At 35.0% G+C, this 20,705-nt stretch overlaps 1 protein-coding gene across 2 annotated transcripts in view; it reads right to left on the bottom strand.

Annotated features, from left to right (window-relative positions):
* Positions 1–20,705, bottom strand: part of LOC115770647 (putative transcription factor capicua) — a 58,268-nt gene that overhangs the window by 36,952 nt on the left and 611 nt on the right. For both annotated transcript variants that reach the window (XM_030716008.1, XM_030716009.1), the window contains exon 2: positions 20,106–20,338. The gene's annotated coding sequence lies outside the window, so the exon portion shown is untranslated. The remainder of the gene's footprint in view (positions 1–20,105; positions 20,339–20,705) is intronic.

Here is a 20,705-nt window from a genome sequence, read left to right as displayed (position 1 = left end):
TCGTGCACTCCCGAATAGAGTACTTTATCTTTTTGTGTTTTTTTTTTAAAATTATTTTTATCGAAAATTTGCCTTATATATGCAATGATCATTTGCTTGGCGTAAAAATAAAATAGGTATACGATAGATTGGCACCTATGCATATACAAATATATGCATATATATCTTTGTTGAGTGTGCGTTGAAATAGAATCGAAACTTATTGCAGATAAACTGCATTTGGTTGTTGTTTTGTTTGGCAATTTTAAAGACAGACATATGGCTGGCGCAGACACATACATATAGTCATTGAGCGTGTGTGTTGGCTATCCAAATGCGAATATACTTCTATAAATTGATATGGCAACCGACAGACAGAACGCAACGCGTTTGAATATGTATGTAGACAGTTTGTTATTATATAGACATATATAAATATGTGTCTTTATGCATAAATAGTTTGGTTCTTTTTCTCTCTTTAATTTGCCATTTTAATTTTGTCTTCGCAGTCTGGTGCCTCGAAATAAGTTTCATGAATTAAAAATGAACGAAACGTGTTGTGTGTTGGTGATTTATACACATAATTCTATATATATTATTAATTAATTTAATTATATTTTGCACGTACGCCTTAGTCGTAGTTTCGCAAAATACGATGTTGCGAGTTCTTTTTTTTATGTTACTTATTATTGGTTATCACATATTCAACGTCGGTCGTTCTTACGCACTTTTACTCTTTTATTTAAACAAAAGATTCTTTTTAGTTCTCCGTATTTAATTCCTTACAAAACATATTTAAATAAAAGTAAAAGGCTTACAGGTTTTAATAGCATAGCATTATTGACACGAGCTGAAGAAAACAAACGTGGCTTGGGAGAAGCTGTTTTGAAAAATGATAAATGGTAATAATGCTTTTTGTTTTACATTACCTATTTTAAGTGTTGTTTTATGAAGATTGATAGTAAAACTGAATAGGATATAGGATAGGATATAACTAGCCATGGCTAGTTACCAAGTTAGGAATATGGTATTAGAATATGTTTATACATTTTTGGATATACATATAAATGTATCAATTGGATATATAAAATGTTAATTTATTTCGCAATATTTAATGCTAGTTCTACTAAGCATGCGTTTATTATTATAAGCCAAAAGGATTTTCTATTAATTGAAATAAAATTCGTTTGTTCATCCAATTTGTACAATTATTATTCTAGCATATATACTCTACCATATTTCAAGAACAAGTGTACCTTATTGCGAATTAAGTTTATGGCTCTAATACGGTGCGAGTATAGCGATAATGCCGTTAAGAGTCTGGCATTTTATTTTGGCCTAACAAGAACATTGCTGTCATGCTGATCGACAATAATACTTAGATGTCTTTCTTAGCTGAGTTGTTAAATATTAAATTCGATCGTTAACATAATAAATAATATTACAACCGGTTTAAAACACACACCCATTTCGGTTCACTCCACCAATAGTTGCTAATTCTTTTTAAATGAGTAAAGGGTAAAGACGACTTGTATCGAAAATAAACTACGAGAAGACCGTACCCATAAGATGTGCTAGTTGTGCCGGATGAATATGTTCCTGACTGCACATTTGTTGGCAATAACAAATAATTTGTATATAAGCTTAAAGATAAAAAGTGACTGCGCGTGTGTGTATGTGGTGTGCGTGTGTGTGGGTGTATCGGTTGTTGTCGTGGTTGTTGTTGCCTCACTCTCATTCCTTTGAAACGGCATACATACAACTCTTGCTATGTGCTTTTCAGGTTTGTTTTTACGTTTTTACGCGCGCGCTTCTTAAAGAATTTTTACGCATACGACGACGACGACGATGATAATGATGATGATGATGATGATGATGATGAGAATGATGATGGCAACAACAGATCCCAGTGCCAGTCCAGAGTTGTGGAGCTTCTCCACATTGCCATCACGCCCCCGGGGCAAAATGAGGCGATGGCGATGCGTCGCGACGCGCATGTATCTAGATAAGCAGACGGGGCAGCGTGCCACAAAAACAATCTCGAAAACAACTACAAGTGGACTACATGCTCGACTATGAGTTACCCTGCACACATACTAAGTAAAGTATATATGCATTGTATACGATTGATAATAGAAAGAGCCGACTCGCCATAAACAAAGAATGAGTAATTTGTCAAGAAATTTCCGGTTCAATCATTAGCAGACTTTACTGTAAGCTCTGGCATTTCAAATGCGTTATTCCCTTTTCGGGAATTTCAAGAGAGAATTTCAAAACAAGTCGAACCTAAAGCGAGCAAGGACTCTGCCCTGCATTATCTGTGGACATAACCTATTTGTGTATACAGAGAGTCGGTATACCAAAGGAATCTTTTTAATTTATAGGTTACAAAAAGAAAATTCAAGAGTTTAAAAATATTGACAGCACCTATATATCGTTGTTTATAAGATGTATTGTGTATTCTCCTTAGAGCTCTTCCCTAAAACCAATTTCATGCACGAAACTCGGTTGGCTTCAAAAATATTCCCGAAACTGTAGAATATACAGGTCACAAATAATATACAACTATGCGATATATCGTGCCTAACAACTTTCGAATGTGTCATAGCTATGACTTGGTAAATATTTCTTTTCAAACGGACTACACCTGTTGGCGGTCATTACAGGGTATCACAAACGCGAACGACGGGTTGCTCGAGTCCAACACAACACACTAACGATGCCTTCTTTTTTCTCAACCTCTTGTTGTTGTCTCATTAATATTTTTTCTTCTCATTTCTGCTTTTCTTGTTGTTATTCGTTTGCTTCTTTCTTTCCAGGCAACCAATTTTTGCTGGCCGTGTGTATTTTTTACGCGCATTTGTTTACTATAGATACACAACAAACAGAAACCAACACACACGCAAACACACACATAATACACATGGCCAGCGTTATATACACAAATGACTAAAGTTTTTGATGCGCTGGCTACTGTATGTGAGTAAATATGTATGAACACGTGTGTGTCTATCTGTGTTTGCAATTGTATCTGTGTTTATATCCCTTTGCCATTAAGCTTAAATAATACCAAAATAAATAATAGTGGTGTAGTCAAGCTGAAGAAGAAGCCAAAACAGAACGAAAACAAGAGGTTTTCCTGTAAGTTTCAAAAATATCTGAAATTGCTGCACTTGTGCTTGAGATACATTTGGGCATTGCCGCCGCATTAAAGTGAATTTTGTGTCCATTACATAAAACTAAAAATTAAAGGCCAACTACGATTATAGCCGTTGTTGTTAGAGAAGCGGGTAAAGGTGGGAAGGGAAAGTAGTGTGTGTGTGTGTGTGTAAGCGCTACCGTGCTTCAGAAAACTACACACGAATGGAGTGGGAGGCTGGCGGGCACTCGGGCTTATTGGTCTAACGCGTGGAGCAGCAGGAGGGGTTTTGTGTGTGTGTGTGCGTGTGTGTGTGTTATTGGATTGTGCTCTCTTAAGTGTTACCCATGCCCATTGTTTACTTTACGATTTAACAGGTAGCCCGCAGCAGTAAATTGTGTGCGTTTCCCCCGAAACCCCAACTAACGGGTTCATGCTCAGGAACTTGAGTCCATACCCTAATTAGATGTTTAAACCCTACCTTACCTGATCGGTGTCAGTAAGGCATATGAAAAGACCAATGAAATGTGCAGATGGAAGAGAATCGCACGAGTGTTCTAATTATTCTAAATGGAGTAAGAACTAAAATTTGGAAAGATTAGTACAAATACAGTCGGAAAATGAATCTCAGGAGGCATCTTAAATAAAAATTATAGTCTTTCTAAATTCAAGTATTTAACAGTCTCAATTGTAATACCCATAAAATAATTACTAATACAAGAATGCAAATATTTCAGCATTAGTTATTTTGTAAGATCCTACATTATATTTTACACTTCGATGTATTTCAGAAACACTCAAGTAATCATCGTTCGTCCCGTTCTCTCTTACAACAAGAGAACCCAGTGCTCTAGCTAACTTTCGAAATAAATAAACATGCTATCAAAATTCCATTCATCGTACAGAAAGTACGTTTTCTGTTCGTCTTGAGATTCTAGCTCTGCCATTAATATTATTGTGACCCGAAAATCTAAAGTAAAAACGTGTCTATTATTATTGTTGGTATTCGGTGCTTGGGTTGGGGTTGACACCACTTTGTCTTGATATAAAGTAATTTATTATATGATTTATTGGCTACTTGATTGATGAAGTCGTTTCAAGTTGATTGCACGATAATTTTATTGTTCGCCTCATGCGTTCCCCGTTTCAAATTGGGAGCCAGCAGAGCTAGAGCCAAGCCCCGGAACACACTACACGTTCTCCTACATCGTACACCTGCCGCCAGTGATTAATATTTTAAGATAAGTTAAAATCAGAAGCAAAATAGTAAACAAATGCGTCGATCGCCTGATATGTGGATGTTTAATCGAAGAAAAGCAGGGGGTCAGATTGAAGGAAATAAAGAGCACATCAGCACACCGAGGAGTAAATGCTCTCAATGTTTGTATAACACAAGTGTATATAAAATGTTTGTGATGTAAACATATATGTTTTATTGTTTTTTATTAAGCCCTGAACCTATTGAAAATGGGTAAAAAGGGTATAATGTATTTGTGCTATTGTGTGTAACAGTCAGAAAGAAGCATCTCCGACCCCATAAAGTGTATATATTCTTGATCAGCATCAACAGCATTTCGATCTAGCTATGTCCGTCTGTCTGTCCGTATGTATGAAAGCAAGGATCTCAGAACCTATAAGAGCTAGAGACTGAAATTTTAGCTGTAGGTCCTTCAGTGCCCGCGCAGATCGAGTTTGTTTCCGATATTCGATAAGTTGCCCATTTCCAAGTAATCGATAAAAATCTATATCGGAATCCTGTTTTTTCAACAATTTTGGTATAAAAATAAAATCTAGAGACACCAGACTTGACATGTAGCTTTTAGAGTAATATATATATATATATATAACAAGTCTCTTTCATTTTATAGCTATCACCACCTCCCCGCTACTACCTCATAGATATCAATCAAAAAAATAAAGCACTCTGTGCTGCCCACCAATATAAGCCACAATTTTAAAGGAATTGACTTTTTGAGGATATATTATTCATCATATATAATTTCATAAAGATCGGTTAAGAAATACGGAAGTTATTAAAGAAAACATTATTTGGCTGGCCTCGAGTTTGGGGTAGCAAGCGCAAATTGCAAGAATTTCTGTATGCATGTACACACACACATTCATCGAGTCTTCTTTGTTTTCTGTGCTGCTATTTTAATTCGTATTTTCCCATTAAGACTCAATTGGAACCTACATTGGTGTAGCTGTTGAGTAGAGGCGGCGGAAAGTAGTGCGGTCTGTTGCGAGTTAGACCCCTACTGGGGAAAATATATATTTTTTTTTAATTTTATTTTTTTTAATACTAAATCAAACAATAGCGCGAGCTGCATTTGGTGTTGGAAGAGGCTCTCGACTAGAGCCTCTTACTTGTTTTAATTTTCCTGCTACGTTCTGTTCCATTACGAATAAACTATAAATTAGATGTCACAAAGATAAAGCCAAGCAGCTCAAAAAAATTTCAAAATAAACAAATAAAATCATTTTCAAATAAAAGTTTGAAAATGTAATTAATTACTTGTAAAGTCCGGCTCAAAGGTTGATTGTAATCAAATTATTTTTTATTAATATTAATCAAAATTGTATGCAGGCCAACCATAAAAACGGTAGATCAACAAATATTACTATTGTGTGTTTTACGAAACATCTATTTTAAAAATGAATCGTAGTAGCACTTTTTTTTACCATTGACAGGAAACTGCAGTTTTATAGAAAATATCTGAGAGTTAATACAAAAATAGCAAACATATTAAGCTGATTGAACTCTTCAGAGAGTCTATGGCAAAATAAACAATATACTAATTCAATACATTATTATATTAAAAAAAAAAAACGTGCATTAAACTTTTTATCTTTGCTGCATTTAATAATAGATGTGGCATGAAACCAATGCTATTATATATTTTACAACGACCTCAAAGAACCTTATAAATATTTCATTTAAGATAAATCAATGGAAGATGAATAACTCTATTGATATTCGCCGACATTTATACCTTAATTCCTAAATAAATGCATCATTCAGCAACGCTTTAATGTCGATTTGAACAAACTAAGAAATCTGTCAAGCTAAAAACGAACAATGTAATAAAGCACGCGTCGAATATACATTTAATTATTCGAATGTCAATTATAGAATTATTTTTCGATTTTTAGAACCACACCTGATTTATGTACACTGTCATATTGAAACGGAAATCAATATAATTATTATGAAGCAGGGGTAGATACACTTAAAAATGTTGTCAACACAAATATCCGTTGAATTGTATTGAATCAAATCATTTTTATTACAACACAGTTGACATAGTTGATATTTCGCCAAGTCCGGTTGGGCGAAAATATAGAGAAAATTTGTATGTGGGACGGAGTAAGTGGGGATAATAACCCAGAACTTATAACCTAGAGCCACAAGCCAACATTTTTGCACTAATAACACACAACATGTACACATACGCGTATATATGTGCACTAAGATACATATACGCACACACGGTTGCAATTTTAATAATGATGTACAATTTGCATAAGTGAATTTATAATATGGTAGTTTAGTCACTGCTTAAGAAATGTTCACAATTACAAATCGCTCGTGTTGATATGCACACAAGTATGCATGCATATGCATGTGTATACTTGATGCACTCACTGTATTCAATTGGCATCTAAACAACTTATTAATGAAGAACTGGCTGTTCGAGTCGACGACTACGGCTACAGTTTAGAGCTTATTGCCGAGCAAAATGTACAACTACTGCCGGCATTATAATGGCGTTTATACATACTTTTATATTTGTACTCGCAACAGCACACACTCTTATACATATATATACACATACACATGCTACGTATATGTGTATTTCAAGAGTGTGCATAGCACTTGAAATGGCAAATGAATGACACCGATGCGTACAAATGAGCGAGCAACTGATTGATTGACTGACTGACTGACTGACCGACCGACCGACTGACTGGCTGAGCGTTCAATCAGACAAACGAAACGATCCGCCAAGCGACAGACGGACGAGTTAAGACTAATCAGGCCCCCATGCCATATATGTATTTATAATACTATGATATGGCAAGGCAGCAAAAGCAACAATAATGGTTTAAACGCCATATCAGCAAAGAGTATTGCTGACAACAAATTATACACTAGCGAGGGCTGTTTAGCAACTTATAAATAACAGACATGTCATATCAAGATATATATATGAAATGGCTTATCATAGCAGCAATTCTTAAAATTGACAATTTGATTTACTAAGCAAAAAGCAATAATAATAATTTAAAAAGAAAAGAAAAATCGAAGAATAATGGTTATTAGCAGTAATTATTCATATATGTATTGTTTTGTTAATTACTTTTGTATGCATTCTTGAATAGACCCCAGCCATTCGTTTTAGGAATCGAGCCCCCATGAAACTTAAACTATTTAAAGGAATCTACATAAGAAATTTAGAAATATATATAAAGATAACAATTATGGTTAAATCAATAAAAACTAAAATTAAATATTTCCAACTGGTAAATTCCAGCACAGCACAGGGTAAAAAGTAAAAGGAATATATAAATGTGTTTAATAAATTACTTTGAAAATTAATATAAAAAAGTATGCTTTTTATTATAGGTAAAAACATACATGTATATTTTGCGTAAGATTTGATTCATGACTTAGCGATCCACCCATTGCTAGAACAAAACGCACCGCTATTCAACACATACACACAGACACACGCACACACACTCACACACCCATAAATACACACACACACATAGAAATATAAACACACTTTTTATAGATAAAGTAACAGCCGATTTTCAACAACACCCAACAAAGAAGCACACACACAAACACACACACACACACACACACACAACGATAATCGAGCAAAGTTGTTGTCAACAAGTTTACGAGGCAACTGCCAGCGTCTCCACTGAATAAGCCACCTCCCCCGCGCCCAATCGGCCAACGAGCCCCATAAACGCCCGCCCCTCCTCTCCCACACACCACCCCATAACCAAGTGCGAGTTTCTTGTGCTTTTTAAGCATATCTTAATTTGGAGTTATCGTTGACTTCGTTTGTTTTTAGTTTTCGTTTCGTTTTCGTGTCGCGGCGAGTATTTTAATATTTTATTTATATTTGTTGTGACGTGCCGTGAGTAATAACTATAGATATGCTCACATACCTATATCCATTTATATACATACATATATATGCAAATATAGGTGGGCATGCATGTATGTATAGATACCTGTATTAAACGTGTAGAAACCCGTATTCAATTTTTTGGCACTGTGGCGCTTTAAAGCACGCACAACTCGGCCGAGACGCCAAAATAGTCAAGGAAATCGCTTAACCGCTCTTTAGTCTATATACAATTATAGATGTATATATAAATTATATATCTGGCCATTTGTATGCATAGAACTGATGATCAGTCACTAAATGAGCACGACTAGAGTAACCAACACAACCATTGAGGTTACTTTTGTTTCGCTTTATTTAAGGTCTTTGCATGGTTAATGATCGCAAGCTTTTGAGAATTTCAATTTTTGTTGATCATTAACTGTTTTCAATTGGTTAAAACATTGATTCAATTAATTTGTTGTATGATTGCAATTAACAAACAAAATTATATTTTAATTCAGGTAAAATAATCAATACTATAAACTAAGTAAACATCATTGGACTAAACATTATGCAACTTAATATAATTTATAGATTAATTGAAGAGTTCGTAGAACTAAATTCGTTACACCCACGAGTGTTAATTGACAAGTTTTAATACAAGCTTGTTTGTTTCAGATAAGTGTAACAAACACTAGAAATATTTATTTCTATATGGTTTTTATTCGAATTAATCGAGCCCTTAATGATAAGTCCCACAGCTCAAAAAGAAGCTCGGATAAGCTGAGGGAGTTTTATGTATTTGACTGTGGCATAAAAAAGAAACTTTCTTCGGGTTTAAAGAAAAATGTTGCTGAACAATCCATTCAAAAATATATAAGATTAAATCATTTCTTTTCAATATAAGGTTATTAATGAAATTAAGACCGAACTGTTTATTATTGTTAAGTTAAAATTATTAACACATGAATTGCATGAACTCTTTCAGAAAGCGTTTAACGAGCGGAATTTATTATTGTGAGCTTATGGCGCAATTATTTAATAACTAATTATATGTTATATAAATACACAAAACGGTGTTTATTAGACATTATTCTATATGTAAGCGAACACGACGAAATGCATGCAATTCGCTGTTTGTGCTCAAAGTTGAAAAACTACTGATACAATAAATTTTATGACCCAAGCGCCTTTCATTCATTGCGCTCCAAAGCAGATAAAACTTATACTCAAACTTTTCGATGTGTGTGTGTGTGCGCGTTTGAGTGAATGATGTGCTCTTTATTAAGAATGAATTCATCGCATGTGTGCGCACATAGCCACATAGGTTTGTTTGCACTACTCCACACACATACAAAGATACATGTATATGGCAACATACTCGTACAGCTAAAGAAGTATTCGACAGGCCATATGCAGTTGCCATGTGCCTCTGGAATTATATTTATCGTATAACAAATCAGACAGACATACTGACATACACTTGGCACTAGCAGAGCAATAACAAGAGTGCTTTAGTCGGGAGTGTCGGATTTGAAGATAACCTGAATCCAGCTTCAAGCTGCCGTTGCAAACATTTTAGCTGTCTTTTGTACATACACACATACATACTACATACACCACAATATCTATATAAAATGAACTCTCTTTAGCTTTCTTCAGTGTTAGTAGTTAAATCTTTATGAAACTTCCAGGGCATGAATACGGCCAACAAATGAGTGTGTATACCGAAGCCCAAATTAATAGCTGCGTTTTTTCCATTTAGCCAGCTTTTGGGTAAATAGGGGAAAGCATCGAAACTTTTGATGATCTGTGTATACTATACGAGATCATACACACCAAATTAAATGAATCAAACTGGTCAAATATTCGAATTATATGATGCGAATGCTATAAGAGAATACATATTTTACAATTTCATATCATACAATTTCAAATTGATGCGTCCAAATCCTGATCGAAGATGCTTCCTTATGCCTGTCGTATGCATTTTTGACCAAACAAACATTATACCCTTTTTAGACATTTATAACGGGTTCAGGCTATACAAATGCCAAAAGTAATCGTATGAGAACTGGTCGAATCAGATATAATTTTGTATCTTTGAATTTGCATATACGTATATGCATATTTGCAATTGCGTTTAGCTTGCCTATTTAACTAAAAGGCAATAGACACACATATATAAAAGTATTTCAAGACAGACAAACTGATAGCACAACCGAACTAATTGATTGACTGACCAACTAAGTGACTGACAGAGTGCACAAAAGACAGTGTGACAGTATTAACTTGATTTTCCGTGTGTGCCCAACGGGCATTGAAATCAATACAATTCGCTGTACACATGCACAACACGCGTCCCAATACATATATATGTGTGTTGTGTGTAGACCCTATGCCTATATGCCTTATATACCCTTCTGAAGTATTTGTGTGCCGGCTTATCATTATTAAATACAAATTTGAATTACATACGACTTATCAGCGTGTTTCAGTCGATTTCTGTTGTTGTTCTTGTTGTTGCTTCAATATATTTCTTGATTATTTTGTTATAATTTTCGTCCGCTTTTTTCACCTCTTCTTTTCGGTTTTATACTCATATATATTTCTATAGTATAAGGTATATATATTTGAATGTTTGCGCCGCGTTTACCTCGTAAACAGTTTTGTCAGCCTTTTCCAAAGACGGAATCTTTGTAATCGAACAAAAATCTAAAAAACTTTGCTGTATTTCAAGACCTTTCAAAAGGTATAACACCCGTAGCTTCAATTTGTTTTATAATACTTTACTTTATTGATGCTCCAGAAAAGATTTATGTAATTCTTTAAAACTGGACTTAAATTCAACTAATAAATTAATCAATCAAGCTTTTTGTCCGTCTTGAGCCAGTTTTTAATAGAATTTCTGATAGGAACGTGTTTAATACTTATAGTGCAGCGAGTATAGCAAAATTTGAGAATAAACCATATTTGAGTTACAGATAAATTAATTTGACATCGCATAAGATGAATCGATTTAGGCGCAGCAATAAATAAATAAATGCCAGACCCCCTGCAGTTATACATCTTCAGAATAATAGAATAATACTAAAATATGCCAAGGTATAAAATAATAATATCTAGAAATCCGGTTCTAAATGGTCTAAGTAATGTTTAAAATGTAATTATTTGAATTACTTAATGTTTACGGGTCTTATTTGTCGCAAAATAGGTTGGCATTTCGCTGGCCTACGGCTTTTTGAAACCGGTTGAGATTCACGAAAGTTATGGCGAATATATTCAACAAATTTCCAATCCATTTCGGCTTTAGGGGCAAATAATATCTATTAATAATATCTGTTTCATCTAATGCGGTAACAAAAAATGTAATTCTGTGTAATTGTGTAATTAATGCGACAATACTTTTCCATTGTGTATAGTATATAAAATGTAGCTTTTAATTTAATCATTACACAGCAAAATAAGATTGTAGTACCGTAATACTCAAGTGATTCAGGTGGTATTCACACATAGCTCGGAAATCGGAGTATATATAAAATGCCGATGTTATTTTCAACAGTTTAATCTACTAACTTATCATTTTGATACATTATAATTGACGCCACTATTTTGTTTCTTATTTTCCATTTATCAGAAAATATTTGCCCAATACTTTGGTTCCCTTTCAAAACATCAAGGCATATATATATGTATATATAATATATAATTATAGAAATAAAAGGGTATTAGATCGTTACGTATTTATGTTAACATGTGCTAAGTAACATAGCAAAAGTCAAACACAAACTGGCAGTACGAAAAATAACATGTGTTTAGCTCAGACCGAGTTATGTTTGTGTATTAATTTGGATTCGAACTTCATTTACTCATAACTCTGTTTCAAATGTTCCTTTGCTGCGCTTTACTATATTTGATAATCCTTCTAGAGTCTATTCACTTCCAATTGGTTGGACCTGTGCCAAAAACAGCTTTTAGGATCCCAAGGAAGATGTTAATAATTATTTAAGCAGATATGGAAATTACTACATTTTTTATTTTTAAAGTTATCTTTAAGATGGTTGAATAACTATTGTCTGGCACTTTCTGGGTTTTACCTGCAAGAAAGATCTATCCTAAAAATATCTAAAGCGTAATTTATCGGCTTAAAACTGCCTCGCAAGGCAAAGACAAACAGATCTTTTTTAGAAGTGCATATAAACCCATCAAGTTTATTTCTGATACAAAATTTATGTAATACCTGTTGCAGTTGTTAGGCAACAATTTTGAATCCGCAAACATTTATAAAAATCCAGTAAATAACCAGAAAATCACTAAACAATCAATTCACAATTTAAAAGGCAACGTTTTTGGCTTTATCAACAATGTGCTACAGGCCAGGTTGGTTTCCTGTATGTTTGTGGATTTTTATTACAGAATATTAGCCGAAGACTGGTTTTCTTTTATGTTTTTTTTGTTTTGTTTTTTTTTTTTTTAAGAGTACCAAATTCTATAATTTATGACATTGTGCTGGCAAACATTGAAACTTATTTTGGAGCCGGCATTTGGAACAAGTTTTGCTTTATTTCTTCTTTATTTGGATATTCTAGGAAATGCGCTGAAAACTCGAATTGAAGCTCGGAGAAGAAACCCACTGCCGCATGATATTTCTCTCTTTTGAAGTAAGTCTCCAACGGCTTATCGCCTTATAACAAGAAAAAAAAATTGTAGGGGCTTTTGAGTGTTGTGAATAATGCTCCAATGCTAATGAGGGCGCGCGCTTACTCATCGGTGCCAGGGCAAAGAGGGGGACGGACGAGGAGGAGGCAGGTCAGCAGCCAATAAAAGGAGAGTAAAAATAGGCATAACGCATGCCTCAAATATGTATGCGTGCGATATATGCCACAAAGGCAGCACCACAAGCAGCAGCAGCAGCAGCAGTGGAAGAGGCTTAAACTTTTGTAGATACAAACAAGTAAAATGCGCTAGATAAGAGTGCACGACCATGAGATACCCTGTGTCCCAGACAAAAATGTATACAAATTAAAAGTAATTCTGTTTTTTTCAATAAAACTTTTTTTACAAAAAGGTTTCAGTTTAATTTCAGATTTGGCTATTCTTTATTCAACTAATTTGCTTACACGAATAATAATTAAAATTTCTGGTTTGATTCGGATTTGTGTTTTTCAATCGAACCGGCTCGTTAGTTATGTTATGTTAGATATGTTTTCCTCTAATATTTCTTATTTTTTTTTTGGCTACAGTGTATGAAAATCCCAGACGCTGATGAAACTGGTAACTACGAACAATGCAAGATCGAGTTTGAGTTCGGGTCTTCAACTCGAGTTCCAGTTCGCGCGCGCAGCAGCAGACAAAGAGCAGCCTTTGTGCAGACACAGACAGCAGACACACACACACACACACACACACACACACACACACACACATACAAACACAATCAAGTTCTAATAAGAACGTCGAGCCGATCGCATTAGAAAAGTTCGAGAAAATATCGTATGGGCACGGAGCGACAGTACGAGAACGGCATAGGGAGCGGGCGTAACAGGCAACAGGCCCGTCCTCTCAGTTGGTGAGTGCCAACTTGTTGTTTCCTTCTTGAAAATTCCGGTTCTGTTTGTTGATGGCTGCTGTGAGGGGCAGTGAGGGGGGCAGATAGAAACAGAGAATGGGCGACAGAGGCAGACGTAATTAATGATCCGAGAAACGCCGACAGCAGCGTGTTGGAGATTGTTGGAGACTACGAAATGCATGTCGGAGTTGTTCTCTTCGAAGAGACCAAACGATATACAGGTGCGGATTAGGGTCACTCAGCATGACGAAGACTGAGGAGTAGCCATAAATTGTGCGATTGAAATATAAAATACCAGAAAAGAAAAACAAAAGTTGCATTGAATTGGGGTTTGACTATGTCAACTGCAATTATAATGTTAATGATTGTAAACAATAATACCACATATTCAAACATTTATCGAAGCTTCCATATAATTTGAAGCTTCGTTTTTGGACCTGTTCCGGGTGTTACCTTTATTTTAATTTTCTTGCGAGCTTTAAGATTTATTCTAATTTAAGCACTTCTATTACAAATTAAAACCGGAGTTTCCCTTTTCGAATATAAATATAACTTTATTGTGTAATTAAATGTGGTATAAAATATATTAAAAATTAATTCAAGGAATTTCACTCAATTGATTAAGAAACTAAATCTTTAAATTGGTTAGACGTAAGACAGGGGCAATGAATGGAATAAACTCAACTAAGCATTCACAGTGCGGTTAACTGAATCATAAATAATATTTGAATCAGGCAGAAAAACTATGGAGGTTCAAAAGAATGTTGATTCATTATTATAAGCAGCAAAATAATAGCTTGATATTTGTGCTAAGAGACTGTTTAGACATATTAAATGAGTTATTACTCGAAGTTTTGTAATATTACTGATGAAATTATTGTCGTAATACATTGGATGCTGTAGTATTGGAATATTTACAAAAAATAAGACAATAATTTCGGAATATAAATTTGTATTTCAGTCATTATAATTTCAATTTCCAATATTGTTCTTATTTGGCCAGTTTTTTAACTTTTTTTTTTTAAGTTTTCTAGACAGATTTCTATAAAATTTGAAACAATTGATATTTGATTTGTTTAATATAAAATCAAACAATACCAATGCAGTTGTCGTGATTTGATATAACACTTTGTATGACTACTGCATTATGTAATTTTTGTGATTGTTGTATTTCTTTTTAACTAATTATATTGCACATACTAACTAAATCTGATCAACTAATTTTCAATATTCAGTTGAACGACTTTATTGTAACTATTAGTAACTATTAAATACACACATGGGTTATTCCAGTGTTTTGTTAAGCCTTAAACTGTAAAAAAACAAGATCTAGACACACATATATAAAAATACACACGCACACACATACATTCACAGAAAAAGAAACAGATTATTTACAGGCTCCAATGGTCGAGATGTGGTCGAAGAAGTTGGTTGTAATACAACTGCTTGTATTTGTAGAATGTGGCGGCGAGTCGGAGCAAGCGAACGAATGAGCAGCAACAACAACAACAGCAACAACAACAACAAAAATAAACGTATCGACAAGTTACACGTACTACAAACACAACCACAAGAATGACAGGAGCTACAGAAAACAGCAACTAACGCAATGTGGAACCGGTTCAAACTAACACAAACAATTGTGTGTTTGTGAGTGTGTGTGTGTGTGTGTGCAACAAATCTAAACAAAATGACCAAAAGCCAACAAGAAGATGAGACAACGCAGCAACAGCACGAGAAGAAAAGCACCAAGCAGAAGGAGTGCGAGAGGCAGCGGCAGCGCGTTTACGAGGCATGTGTCTATGTGTATGTAATCGCCGCCAGCGTCACACATATGCATGCATACACACATATAGATATATATATATGTGTGTATATATAAACGCTAAAGTACACAGAGAGCATGCGTTGGCAACATCATATAATCAGCTACCTTTTTTTTCGTTTAGTTCATTTTACGCGTTTTGCTTTTCATATTCTTGAACTTCAAAAAAACACAAAAAGAAAAGAAAAAAAATCGAACAAAAAGCCAGCATAAAATAAATATAAAAAATCAACAACAACAACGACGCGACTCTGTCGGCAGCCAAGCTGTCAGACAGCTACTGGTGTTAAACGTACATAGTACATACCATACTATAGTATGTAGTAGAACGGCAACAAAAACAACAAGCACAATGGCACACAAACACACACGCACACATGCATGCACACATGCATACATACCAATGCCCACAGGCAGGCGTTCACTACGCTGCGTATACGCGACGCGTCGCTGCTTATCGACTCTTTTTTTTCGATTTCTGCCGCGTTTGCTGTAATTTTGTTGTTGTTGTTGGCTCCATCCGCTTTTTAATGCAGCTAATGCTCAAGAGTGCTTGGATCTTGGGCTGATTGCTGATGAGATCTGCCAGCCCATCGCCAATGGCAAGAATTCTTTTGGTGCCCTTAGCACAGGCATTACAAATGATATTCAACTCGCAGAATTCCACAAAGCAGCCCGAAAGAAGTTCACACCGACGTTTAAAGTATCCTATTCCAATTAAAGTGTTGGAAAGAAAGTTTTGATTTTTTACAGCAACATATCAAACCAAACGATTATTGTGAAGTGAGGGCCTTAAGATCTAAATTTCATACATGTTCAGAATTTGCTCAAGTTTTTTAGCCTTATTATTTTGGCATATAGCTTGAATATGTGAATTTTATTAACCGAGAAAATATGATATAACATATATTGAATATGTAACAAATATTAACGATAAATATTTAGTTAACCTTTATTTTAGTTACTAATACTATCGATTTTCATAAAATATAAATAGGAGTATACAGCCTTTTAGCCTGATTCCCCTATGCTCAAAATATGTTACATTTACAATCTTCACATTCTGCGATTCCACAATGACAAAAGTACCGTTTCTTCAAATAAACAGCTGATGCGTTTTCGGCTTTGAAGTAGGGATTCCATTTAATGGATTTTTAGGGATTTGGGCATCTTAATATGTTAAAAACTGTGCGATTAGTATAATTGAAAACTAATATTTAAAGTTACCGCTTGCCTTCGTTGCTCTATCAGCTGTTTATGGTAATGCTACTTTTACTCGTACGAATACCAACATTTCTGTCGAATGTTATATTTTCTTAAAATGTGGATTCTAATGGGAAAACGTACACGCAACATATTTCACATTAGCAATAAATGTTACATTCGCAAAAATGTACGAAATGTTGACTTCGAAATTAGGCTATTTGATCAGGTTGCAAACTTGATCATATATCAAGTAAAACCCACTTTCCGATAGCTTCCTAAGAATGCATCATTTAGCTGATTTACTACTGTCTGCCGTTGGCGTCGGTTCTCTTGCGTCTTCTTCGCATCAATCTCCAGCGTTGATGATGATGATGATGTTGTTGGTGTTGTTGTTGTTGTAGCTGCTGCTGTTGGCCCCATGATGCCATGAGCATTTGGACGTGAGCATGGAGTTTTCGTATAGTCGCTACAATAGAGCTCAGACACATAAGACCATTAAAAATGTTTTTATTTTTATTTTGTGTTTTTATTTCGGATCTTTGCAGCGATTCGTTTTTTTTCACTCGTCTGTCTGTCTGGGCTTTGTCTTGTTTGGCTTTGGATTTAGCCAGTTAAGTTTTTTTTATTTGTGATGGATTTATATTAAAGTTAAGCATAAATACATGTGTTTGCGTATGCTCTAATGATCTCGTAATGTGAACAATAATCTATTGCGGAGGTTTATGTGAGACATATTTTGAAACAAATATATGACAAATTATATGAAATACAACTGTAAGTCTAAGAAGACAGCTTCAAGGTTTAAGTCAGATTAAAGATTGAAGTCTTACATTAGTAACATTTGTTTACATTGAGATAATTGATCTTAAATTATGGAAAAGCTATTGTTTTTTTCTTTTTTTGATGTTTTCTTTAAATCAACTTGCAGTCTATTAAAGCTATCTGCTTATTGAATTAAGGAAATATTTGGAAATACATTTGCAGCCCTCCTTGATTAAATCAAATTCAAAACTTACTTGTTTTAACAGTGTAGAATAAAAGATTTGCTTATATTTTTCTCAGTGTAGTTGAGAAACTTGCCCCTAGCCATAAGAAACGCACTTGTCCTGCCATAATAGGCCCAACTACCACAAACAGAATAAAAACAACAACAACAAAAACTAGAAAAACGTGCGCAGTATAATAAAGCTGATTTCTGCCACAAAATCAATTTGTAAAAGAAAAAATAGCATAAATAAAACCAATTTGTTAATCAACAATTGTCAGCCATTGCAATACCAAACCTCATCAAGTCTTAATAAATATAAGCAAAGATCGTGAATGTGCTTTAAAGTTAATTTTATTTATTTAACACTATTTTAAAAAGCGAGTATATTTGCGCACTGACTATTTTAGTGAATTAATTCATTAATAGTTTTTTATTTTTACTGAAATATTTTTTTCTATATATATTTAATTTACGTTTAATATAATAGTTCAATAAAAATAATATAAATTGATATTCCTGAATATTTGTTATAAGAGAAACTTAAACTAAAGCAGATTTTCGACCAAGGACCTAAAGGTCATCGTTATTAGTTTTCAAAAACACCTTTCAGCGATAGCAAGAACAGGGTATCTGGCAGTCTTTAACTTTCGACTGCAACGTTCTTGGTTATTTATTGTGCAAAGACGACATCGGCGATTGCGCCGAGTGTCGCTGTCGGGTCTGGCAATTGTTTCAAATGTTATCGGTGTGTGTGTGTGTGTGTGTTTGTGTGTGTGCCAATTGTGTTTATGTGAAACAAACAGTTTTTGCGGGCTTCATTAAAATTCCTAGAAACTCGACCACTCCGAATGTTCTCTAATTACAAACAATTTCAATGCAGCAGCAGCGGAGGCGGCGGCAGCAGGCGCAAGTGGCAAATTGTAGCTATTGTTTTTATTTATTTTTTCATGTAGTATTTTATTTTTATATTTTTTTTTTCATTTTTGAATTGCCAAACAAAAGCATCGCCCACACACACACACATATACAATCACATACATATGTATATACACAGAAGAGTCAATAAAAATAATTAGTTCCCGAGTGAGAATAAAAACTCAAATAATAAATGTCAATTAAGCACGAGTTGCGGTCTTGTCGTATATGCCGTTACTGGCTCATATATGCACCGTACATCGATTACAACTCAGTGCCATTGTTGTTGTTGCTAAGTGCGTTCAGTAATTTGCTGGTAATTATCACTCACGCACAATCAAAAGCAAATAAGAATCGCGAGAGGGAGAGTAAGAGAGAGAGAGAGAAGAACGGAGTGCGATACACAGTTGCTGCAGTGAGTGAGTGCTAATTATACAGGCACTTGCATACACTTGCACACGTGTTCGTGAAGTGAGTGAGCCAGCGCTCGTAGAGAGTAAGCGAGTGAGTTGCACAGTGGTGCGTAGGCTGGTGGACAATGTTGATCGCACATTGGCAGGAAATTCATTTGCATTGGCCTCTAATTGCATTTGTGTGCATTGTTGTGTAATTGTCAGCTCAATGAAAAATTTAGATATATCTATTTACATATGTTTTTAGAATTTAAAATGTATAATCAATAATTCAAAGCATTTCGTTGAACATACATACATATGTATGTATGTAGATTTAGATGTAAATAATCTGTACATTGTTCAACTTAATTTTTACGAATTGTATTTAATTTTATTGTCAAGCCGACAAGCTTCTGTGGCTTTTGTTTTGCGCTCAATATTATGCGAAAATTGTAAAGCGAAAAAATAATAATGGGAGACAACAACAAAGGAACAAAAATTAGTATTGTCGGTATAATTTGTATGTCAATATAGTAGTGAGTAACAACAAAAACAGCAACAACAATAGACATGTTAGAATATCAAAAGATTTCTCTCTGGCCTGACCAGCTACAACACAAAGCAGATGCACTATGGTCACTCTATTTTAGCCAGCATGAGTGAACAGGCGAGCGCGAGAGAGTGCGAGAGTTTCACAATTTACGCCTGCTTATTCCTGTCTGTATGTGTGTCGCAACGCAGAAATGAATGAAGCGAGCGCCGCAGCCGCTGCCGCTGCCTATCGTAAGAGCAAGTGCTTGTGTGTTTGTGTATGTGTGTAAGAATATTTTCGCATGTTGGAAAACAAAGTTATGAAATTTTCCAATTGGCAAATATACAACACGAGCCACGACAAGGGCAAAGAGAGCAAGCTAGCGCGAGGGAGAGAAAAAATTGTGTGTGAGAATTTGCGCTTACCGTTTTGCTTATTGACGTAGGCGTCCGTTTGCTGCTGCTTCTGCTGACTGCGTATACTTTGGTAAGTCTGTATGTGTGTTTGTGTGTGATTCTTTTTTTTTTGTCACTCGTGTTATTTTATTTTGCCAGGGGCTGGTTGCGTTGTGGTTTTTGTTATGCAAAATGGCATAGAAATTTTATTTCACAACTCGCAACACTAACATATAAATTATTAAATTCTGCTTCGGTTGCTGCTGCAAATATAATACGAACGCAATGCACAGTGTGTAAAATCGATGAGTGTGTGTTTGTTTGTATTTTATAATATTTGTATTTTATTTTACTCGTTCGACTCCGCCGCGCTGCTCGCGTAAACGGCAAAACAAAACGACTGCGACTGGCACAGCGACGACCACTTTACCGTGAAAAATTTTCATTCATTGAGGAAAATTAAAACGAGCGGCAATAGAGCGAGCGAGCGAGCGAGGCACGACGACGACGACGACGACGGCATGCAGTTTGGCTGTGTGCGTGTGTGTGTGTTTGCGCTCTTTAACAGTGTTGCCAACTCAGCAGCGTCCAACGAAATGCTCCCAAAACGAGGCACAAGCATTTAACATG

Source organism: Drosophila novamexicana, unplaced genomic scaffold (assembly GCF_003285875.2).
Source record: "Drosophila novamexicana strain 15010-1031.04,08,12 unplaced genomic scaffold, DnovRS2.1 tig00004560-arrow-pilon, whole genome shotgun sequence".
In the NCBI taxonomy this organism is placed as follows: domain Eukaryota; kingdom Metazoa; phylum Arthropoda; class Insecta; order Diptera; family Drosophilidae; genus Drosophila; species Drosophila novamexicana.
Note: the sequence above shows the minus strand (reverse complement) of the source record. Positions and strands in the feature narration are given on the sequence as shown.